Raw genomic sequence first — 10,050 nt, forward strand, 5'->3', positions numbered from 1 at the left:
CCATAAAACCTGCTCCCTAACCCCATCAATCACCCCATTCCTGCTCCCCTGCCCCTTGGTTTCTTCCCCTCCCACTGCCCCACTTGCTCCCCTTCCCCCACGCCACCACCTACTACCCTACCCCCATCAGTCACCCCCATCCCTGTTCTTCCCTTGCTCTCTCTCCCTTCCCCTTCCCTCATGCCACCACCCAACTCCCCAACCCCATCAATCACCCTCGCCCCCTCAGATTCTTCCCCTCCCCTAAGAACCCCTCCCCATCTCCCCATGTCACCACCAGCTCCCCCCCCTCAGTTTCTTCCCCAGCCCCCACCCCATTTGCCATTTCTCTCTCCCCCACCCCACCCCCTCTCCACCCCCTAATTTATTTTCGTCGTCCCCCACCACCCTTCCCTCTCTTCTTGCTAAAACCCTAACCACAGCCTCTTCTTCCTCCAAGTCGCACGATCCTCTCAACTCTCTTGGTCACCTCATCGTAGTTGCTGCCGCCTTGCCTCTAGCCCTTCCTCCTTCATAGCTGCCGCCTCGCTGCCGGCCCTCCATCGCAACGTCGCATGAGTTTATGCTCTTCCTCTGGCCCTCTCTCGCCATTGCGGCCTCACCTCCGCTTGCTCGGCCTCACCTCCACCCTCCATCATCTTCTTCAACAATCTCTTTCTCGGACATGCGTGTCGAAACGTGTTGAGAAAAGTTAATCACGTGTCGGAAAATCCGACACACATGTGTGTCCTAGCGTGTCAACGTGTCGGACACGACATGGAAGCACCGACAACGTGTCCGTGTTTCTTAGGTTAATACGTCACAACTCAGTATGGGAATTCATTTCGTTAATTATTTCTCTGTATGATTCATGTCGCATGGCTAGTCAAATCACTAAAAGTCAATAATGGATTAGTCGATTTTTTCTTCTCTGGCCATTAATGGACTCGTATCCACCAGCCAAAGCATCTGTGGCAGGGAATTACTATGACTTACGCATGGCACGCATACGTCCTTTTTATTTTACAAAAAATAAATAACTTTAAAATATTTATAAAAAAAAGATAATCCTTTATATTTTTCTAATAATAAATCAATTAAATTTTTTCATTATTAATAATAATTTTATTAAAACATTTCTCAAATAATGAAAACATTTTTCATTCATTCCTCTCTTTTTTTTTTATACAAGTGATCAGTTTTTTAAAAATATTTTCATTTAATTAATTGACTTAGTCTAGTATTTTGGATATAAATCTTTATTTAATTCCTTTGTTGAGGGTTATTTTCCTAATAGGAATCTTGTTAGGGTTTGTTTACAAATATAAACCGAGACAAGGATCTTGTAATCTTTATTCCGAATTGGTATTGGTGAGAATTCCAAAAAAGAGTCTTAAGTGTCATCATTTTTTGAAATAACAGCTTAAAATGAACATTGTTTAAAATAAGGGTCTGAATTATCTTCATTTTCTAAAATAAAGTTCTTTCTAAAATAATGATCTAAATAAATCTTATTTTAAACAAATGCATGAAGATATTAATCTCAAATGAGGGCAAAATTCATCAAATGGTGAGAGGCAATTTCGTCTTCTAAATTATTATTTTTTTCCTTTTCTCTTCTTTTTTATTTTTTTCTTTCCATAAAAAAGCTAAAAAAAAAAAAAACAAAACACACCCCCATTGCAGTGGCGCATTGCTAATGAGGTTGTTAGTGACCCGTGTCAACTAGAGGCTACTACCCCATTGCCAATTGAGTGGCAGCAATTGCTAATGAGATTGTTAGTGACCCGTGTCAACTAGAGGTTACTACCCCATTGCCAATTGAGTGGCGGCAATTGCTAATGAGGTTGTTAGTGACCCGTGTCAACTAGAGGCAAGAGCCTACTGACCCTCGCCAGAAACAAGAGAGGGCAGCAACCCTCTCCCATCCCCGCCAAGCCGCCAGCAAACCCATCCCCCATGGCCAACGCCCCACCTTTGATGGGGCAGTAGCCACAAGTGGGAGGGTAGGCCTAAGGTCTCCCTTCTATTTTTTTTTAATTATTATTGTTCGTGTATGTTTTTTTTTTTTTTTTTTTTAAGTCTTAAATTTTTTTTTTTTGAATTTTTTTATGGAAAGAAAAAAAAAAAATGAAAAAAAATAAAATGTAAATGATGGAAAAGCCATCAATCGGTTAGTGAGAACAAGCCCTTCTTTGAGACTAACATGGTACTTTAAGCCTTTATTTGAATTAAGGTTCACTTCATACACTTATTTGAATAAACAAAAGCACTTCGTGCCCTTAAAACTCATTTTAGGCCCCTAGACTACATTTAATCGTTTGGATTTCTAATCAAGATAAAATTGGATAAAATAGGATGTGAAAATCCAAGGGATTTTGCTACATTTTATCAATTGTTTTGTGATTAAAGTAATAAAGTCGGATATATTTATATCATATCATATATATTATTTGGTATAAACGGCATATTAATATAAATGAACCACAAATTTTACAAATGAAGATAGTAAAAATTTCTTAAAACACTCTTGTCTACTTCATTTTTATTTTATTTTACTCTCTTTTTTTCATTAATTTCTTTTGTATTCCTTTCTTCTCATTCCATCATTCTCTAATAAAATTTTATTAAATAGAAAATTGTATTGATATACCTAAAATACTAAAACATCTAAAATATGTTATAAATATATATTTATATATTGAATTTATATTATAGGATAAATTAAATTCGAATATATAGATAAAAATAAGATTAGATTAAAAAAAAATTGTCATTTTTTTGATATTTTGAATATCTAATATCAGAATTCAAATACTATTTATATTGAAATATAATTTTAAATTTTTTAATTTAAGATATTTGTTATTTGAGAAAAATAACTCTCTTATTATGAATATTAGAAATCATATCCACATTTATCATACCTCCCCTATGAAATAATTTTTTCAGGCTTATATCCTTCTCATATCCAATTTTTTCGTATTTTAAGTAAGTACCAAACGCATGATAGAATAAATCTTATCTTACAATGAATTTTATAGTGGCCGCTAAACACAGTCTTAGGGCACTTCAAACATTTATTTGAAATTTTCTCTTGATATTGAGATTAATGTTGTCATCAAGATTTTGCAATATTTTCCTTTCCTCCGTTCTTTTTTTGAGTCGCTCTCCTTTCTTATTATCTCATTTTTCTTCTCTGTCTACAATCGTCAATCGTGTTTTACTACCCTTTTTTCTTTATACCTTAGTTTGTTGTCAAAGCCAGATTTGTTCTCCATAAATATCTATGATAACATATATTCCCAAGTAATTGCGTTTAGGTTCTTAAACCACGGTCAAGAATTTTCTCATTCATTTTATCACAAGTAGAAGGAAAATAACCCTCGTTGGATTTAGGGCTTGAGGAGAAAAATTGCGGCAGCTTTAGAACAATCGTGTGGCATTTTCTCATTTTGAGTTGCCAATCTAGACTAGCCCGTTGTCGCTGACAAGAAAATTGCCACCAATATGTCGGTAAGATATTAGTCAATCCAGCACAAGTTCTATATACTATTGATTATCCTATTCCAAAGGAGGCATTGACAGATAATCTACTAATTATTCGAGCATGTGAGTATTTGCATGTCTTGCACTTCCTCATGTAAGAAATAGGGAAGAATATTAGAAGTGTCAAAAGTAGTGTATAACGCTCACTTTAATGCCAATACTTTTTTCTGGATTGTTTTTGTGCTATTTTAAAAAAAAAAACGATCACATAAGTACCGACTTTAATTTAGGTCATTGAAATCTAACGTGGCAATTTTTTTTATCAATTTTTTAGCTCCACACGACTCACTGGCATGCTCAATCAAAATTGATAGTCCCAAATGACGTCTTTTACATGTTTAAACCAAATATAAACTCTAATTATACAGGTACTTCTACGATGGGGGTGGGAATGGCCGATGCGTTGGCATCCATTAGTTGTTGCTAGTTTTTCCTGTGGTGATCATCGCTGTGTCTTGAGCTACTTCTATCTTTGCAATGGGTCGCCTGTCTTCAAATCCTCCATTGAAGCTCAGAGAGAGAGAGAGAGAGAGAGAGAGAATCGATCGATCATTTTTTTTTTGGTAAAGAGAATCGATCGATCATTCTACCCCGATCAATTGAAGAAAGTGTACTGACCAAAAAAAAATTGAAGAAAGTGTAAATTCCAACCCGGGCGGGAAATTGTGGAGGGGAGTCGACATCGAAAGCTGGCAAGGGATCATCGAACGAGCTAGAAGCACTTTAAATTTATTGGCCGAAAAACAAGGCAGAACAGAGCGGCTTCTCTGTCGATGTTAACGCAAATGGACGAATTGAAACGACGCAAGACGTTTGGTCGGACTCGCTGGAGCACTTGCGATGGCTGCTGAACATCGAGACTCCCTCAAGGACGCAAGACCAAATTTGGTCAAGACATGGTCAAAGACGTACCTCATGAGAATAAGTTGGCAATGAGCCAAATTTCCTTTTCTTATGAATGAATATTCATTACAGCATTCATTTATGTGCCATAACTCTTTTTAATCACTTGAATGTCAAATAACTTTTCAAATGTTTATTTGAGTATCATAATTTTAAAAAAAAAAAAAAAAAAAAATACCACAAATGGTATGCCACATCAAATTTTCAACACTTGGGTGAATTTTTTTTTAAAATTTAGTATTTAAGTGATCAATTAAAAGTTATGACACTTAATTAAACGTTTTTTTAGAAGTCATGGTATTCAAGTGATTAAAAAAAGTTATGACCCTCAAACAAATATCATACAAAATTTACAACAACTATGATATCTTTATCCTCTCTCAACTTATTTCTCATCAGAAATTTCAGGATGGGTAACGAACATTCATTTTCTGTAGTTCACACATCTCAACTATAAGAGTTTTTCTAATTGTGGACTACATTAATAGATATTGTAATTTACCGTTTAACGTTTATCATTTTACGGGGTTTGGTCTAAGGTGAGATAGAAGGTTTCTTAATTAGTCTAATATGAGCTGGCTAGTATGGGCCAAGTTGAGCCTGGCCCGTAATGAGAGGACGGGTCGAAACTCTATAAATAGTGCTCAAGTCTCTCCTCTAACCCTAATTCTCACCTATATCCTCACCTAAGGGGCGTTTACCTAACGCTACACGTGAGGGGGCCGCCTCATTGAGCCAGTGATACGGAGGGCAATAAATGAGAAGGACTTGCGCGTGGAACATTGTGTTTCCGCTTCCGCTTCAAGAACAATGGATTCCAAAATAGATGCGTTAATTCTTTCTACTTAATCATGCATGTTTTTGTTCTAGTTATGGAGATCTTGGGGTTTGTGCAATTTGCGTCTAACATCTGGTATCAAAGCCTCCATAACCCTAGAACACAAACATAATTGATTTTGCCCTAATTTGTACGGATTAGTCCTAATTAGTACGGATCTTGCCCTAATTTGTGATTTTTGAGACATTTAGTTCAATAAAAATAAAATTAAATCACAAATTCGGACTGGGCTCGACGAGGCGAGCAAAACCGTGGGAGGCGCGTCGCCCGGGAAGGCCCCACGTGCCCCCACGCGCGGCCACGCGCCGCCGGCCGTCGAAGACGCACGCCCAAGCGGGTCCACGCGCTGACGTCACGATGACGTCAGCGTCCCGAACTCGGATTCCGCACGCGCTGACGTCACTATGACGTCAGCGACCTGGATTCGGATTCGATCTGATTGGACTCGACCCGACCCGACCGATAACCCGACCCGACCCGTTGACCTGACCCGACCCGGTCAGTCGTTGACCGAACCGGTCAATCGGTCGAACCGGGCGGCTGAACTGGATGGTCGGACCGCTACCGGTCGAACCGGTTTTGACCGGCCTTTGACGCCCGCGCATGGGCTCCACGCGCCGCGCACTCAGGCGGCGCGTGCGGGCGCGTGGAGGCTCCGATTTGCGCGTGGCCGGCGGCGATGGACTCGTATGATTATTTCCTATGTCATGGTATATTTATTTTATATCTTTGATGATTTTATGGATGTGAAAATACATGCAAAGCCCTAAATACGCGCTTTTTAGTGTATTTTTGCGTATTTTTCTTGTATTTTTCTGTGATTTAGAAAATACAAGTGCCGGGATACAAGTATGTTATCACATAAACATTATAAAAGTGTGATTCATTAATAAAAATTAAACTTGATTGTATTTTATTAATGAATAAGGCAATGTAATTAGCATGGCATGTGATTTGAGTGATATGATGCCCCTATCACTAAAGTTAAATCACATGTATATGATGTATGTGAGATGTAAAGATTATATCCCTGGGATGAGAGAGTTTCAATGATTCAATTGAGTTGTGACCGCCAAAGTGGCACACTTGGTTGAGTTTGAGAAATTTCGATCTCGTATATTGATTGGGATGTCTCCTGGTCTAATGCATAGTCATACTCCCAAAGGAGGTGATTATGTATTAGTTCATAAAGGGATACATGATAGTGTGGTGGAGGAGTGACCAATCCTAATGGTTCATATACCCAAAGGTGATGAATTCACGAAGATTGGAATATATTCTCATAACCCTTATCATGTGGGGAGTGTACAATTACATGTCATGTATTCTGCCCAAAGGTGATTATGTGATTTTGCATGTAACTCTCTGGATGTGTACTTGTACGTCAAGTTACACAATGCTCACATGATGCTAATTATATACATTGCTTGTTTTTCAGTCATATTTTCTGTAAATAGTAACTCCGTCACCATTGAGGTTCTTACTGGTTCAAATTTTAAGAGATGGAGAGAGGATTTTCTGTTTGCTATGGAGATGGCAGATGTTCATATGGCTCTTACTACTGATCGGCCGGCAGATTTGACTGCCGAGAGTACAGAGGCTCAAAAGGCAAATTTTCTGCATGGGAAAGGAGCAATAGAATTTGCTTGCTATCCATGAAGCATTCCATTCAGGAACACTTGAAAAGTGGTTTGCCTGCAGACTGCAATGCTAGGCAAATTATGGAAGCTTTGATGGCTAGAAACCATGTGTCGCCTAATGCTGAGATAGGGACACATATGCAAACACTTTTTACTATGAAGTATGATGGTTCTGGTAGAGTTAGAGATTATGTTCTGAGGATGGTTGATTTGCAAACAAAGCTTCAGGTTCTCAATGTTGAAATTCCTACTGCTTGCATTGTCCATCAAGCTCTAAATACTCTTCCTCCTGATTTTGGGATTATTAAGACCAATTATAATTCCCAAGATGAAACCTGGTCTGTTAATGACCTGATTGCAAGGTTGGTGGCAAAGGAAGAGAAATTAAAGAAAGATAAAGGACATATTGCTCTTTATGCTTCTAGTTCTGCTAGTGACAAGGGTAAGAATGTGAAAACTTATACCCATAAAAGCAATTCAGAAGTTGCTGGTCCTTCCAACAACAAAGGAAATTCTGAAGGAGCAGGTCCTTCTAACACTCTGGGTCCTAAGAAAGCAATCACCAAGAAGGATGGTGTTCTTTGCTACTTTTGTAGGGAGAGAGGACACGTGAAGAAACGTTGCAGCAAGTTTAAGGCTAGGTTGTCTAAGAGAAATAAGAGAGAGCCTAAAGGTAATGATTCTTTGGCATTTGTTTATGAATCCAATCTATCTAAAGTTCCGACCAATTCCTGGTGGCTAGATAGTGGTGCAACTAATCATGTTGCATTTACCATTCAGGGTTCATAAACCGAAAGACGCCAACTCAGGATGAATCAAAGCTCACTATTGGAAACAACGTTGGAGTTGACGTTGAGTTTGTGGGAAATGTTATTTTGATTTTAGATTCTGGTTTTCGGATGGTGTTAAGAAACACTTTTTACATACCTTCTTTTAGGCGGAATTTAGTTTATGTGTCTTGTTTGGACATGTGTGGATACTCTTTTGAAATAAAGAGTAATATTATTTCCATGTTTTTTTATTCAAGTAAGATTGGGTATTGCAATTTATCCGATGGATTATATCGATTGAGCTTATCTCCTAACGACATATACGTTGCTTATTCCGTTGAAAAGGTTGTTTCCAAAAGGCCTCTACCTAAGGAACAGTCTTATGCATTGTGGCATAAACGTCTTGGTCACATCTCTAAAGATAGAGTAGAAAGGCTTATAAAGGCTGATATCTTGCCTACTCTTAAAGATGATCAAGAGACTTGTGTAGACTATTGCAGAGGTAAGATGACTAAGATAAAGAAGAAATCTGTTGTACGAAGTTCAGACTTGTTGGAGGTTATTCACACTAATATTAATGGACCATACACAGCTACTTTGTGCAGAAATTTTTATTTCATCACATTTATTGATGACTATTCCCGATATGGATACTTATACTTGATTAAAGAAAAGTCCAAGTCTCTTGATAAATTCAAGATTTTTCGGACTGAAGTGGAGAAACAGTTGGGAAAAGTTATTAAGATTGTCAGATCTGATCGTGGTGGTAAGTATTTTGGTAGGCACGGTGATGCTGGCCAACTTAAAGGGCGGTTTGCTAAATACTTAGAGGATTCTGGGATAATAGGTCAGTTTACTATGCCCGGAAGTCCTGAACAAAATGGTGTAGCTGAAAGGCGGAATCGTACTCTTATGGACATGATGAGAAGTATGATTAGTAGGACCAATTTACCTAATTTTTTGTGGGGAGAAGCTTTGAAAACAGCTCTTTATATTCTAAATCGTGTTCCTACTAAAGCAGTTCCATTGACCCCTTTTGAGTTATGGACTGGATGTAAACCTAGCTTTAATCATCTTAAAGTTTGGGGATGTCCAGCAGAAGTGAAGTTATATAATCCAACATTGAGTAAACTGGATTCCAAAACTACTCGATGTTACTTCGTGTCTTACCCAGACCATTCAAAGGGGTATCGCTTTTATAACCCTAATGGAGGTACAAGAATTTTGGAATCTCAGACTGCAAAATTTCTAGAATTTGATGTAGCTGAAAAGGGTAGCTGCTCACAAGCTATCGAAGATGATAGTATGGTAGGGATTACTGGACATCTGTCTCATCCTGTGCAGACAATTATGGAGCCTCTTGCGCCACAAACTGAGCCTATTGTGGCACATGATCCTATTGTTGAGACAGTTCCTGATGAAATTCCTCAAGCCCCTCAAATACAGAATGAGGTTGACGTAGCTCCACTCAGAAGATCAACTAGAGAAAGACGTTCAGCTATACCACCAGACTATCTAGTCTACCTGGGAGAGCATGATTATGACATAGGCTATATTGTTGATCCCGTGACTTATACTGAAACCATCTCATGTCCTCAATCAGATTTGTGGTTAGATGCGATGAAAGATGAGATGCAATCTATGAAACACAATGGTGTTTGGGAGCTTGTTGAATTGCCTGAAGGTTGTAAACCTATTGGCTGCAAATGGGTATTCAAGACTAAAAGGGATTCCAAATGAAAGATTGAAAAGTTTAAAGCCAGACTAGTAGCTAAGGGTTTCACTCAAAGAGAATGAATAGATTATGAAACAACATTTTCTCCAGTTTCTTCTAAAGATTCCTTTAGAGTGATCTTAGCATTGGTAGCTTATTACGATATGGAGTTACACCATATGGATGTTAAGACTGCTTTTCTAAATGGAGACCTTGATGAGGAGGTTTATATGGTGCAGCCTGAAGGTTTTGTAGCAGATGACTCAGGTCAGCTTGTTTGTAGATTGAAAAAGTCTATTTATGGCCTTAAGCAAGCTTCTAGACAATGGTATTTCAAGTTTCATAGTGTTGTTACTTCATTTGGATTTATTGAGAACAAAGTAGATCAGTGCATATATACCAAGGTCAGTGGGAGGAAATATATTTTTCTCATACTTTATGTAGATTATATCTTGCTTGCTAGTAGCGACATTGGTTTACTGCATGAGACAAAGTGGATGTTATCAAAAAAATTTGACATGAAAGACCTTGGTGAGGCGTCTTTTGTTCTTGGCATTGAGATCCATAGAGATCGCTCACGCCGTTCATTGGGTTTATCTCAGAGGGCGTATATTGATCGCATTTTAGAAAAATTCAATATGCAGGATTGCAAACCAG

This window comes from Eucalyptus grandis, chromosome 7 (genome assembly GCF_016545825.1).
Source record: "Eucalyptus grandis isolate ANBG69807.140 chromosome 7, ASM1654582v1, whole genome shotgun sequence".
Lineage (NCBI taxonomy): Eukaryota > Viridiplantae > Streptophyta > Magnoliopsida > Myrtales > Myrtaceae > Eucalyptus > Eucalyptus grandis.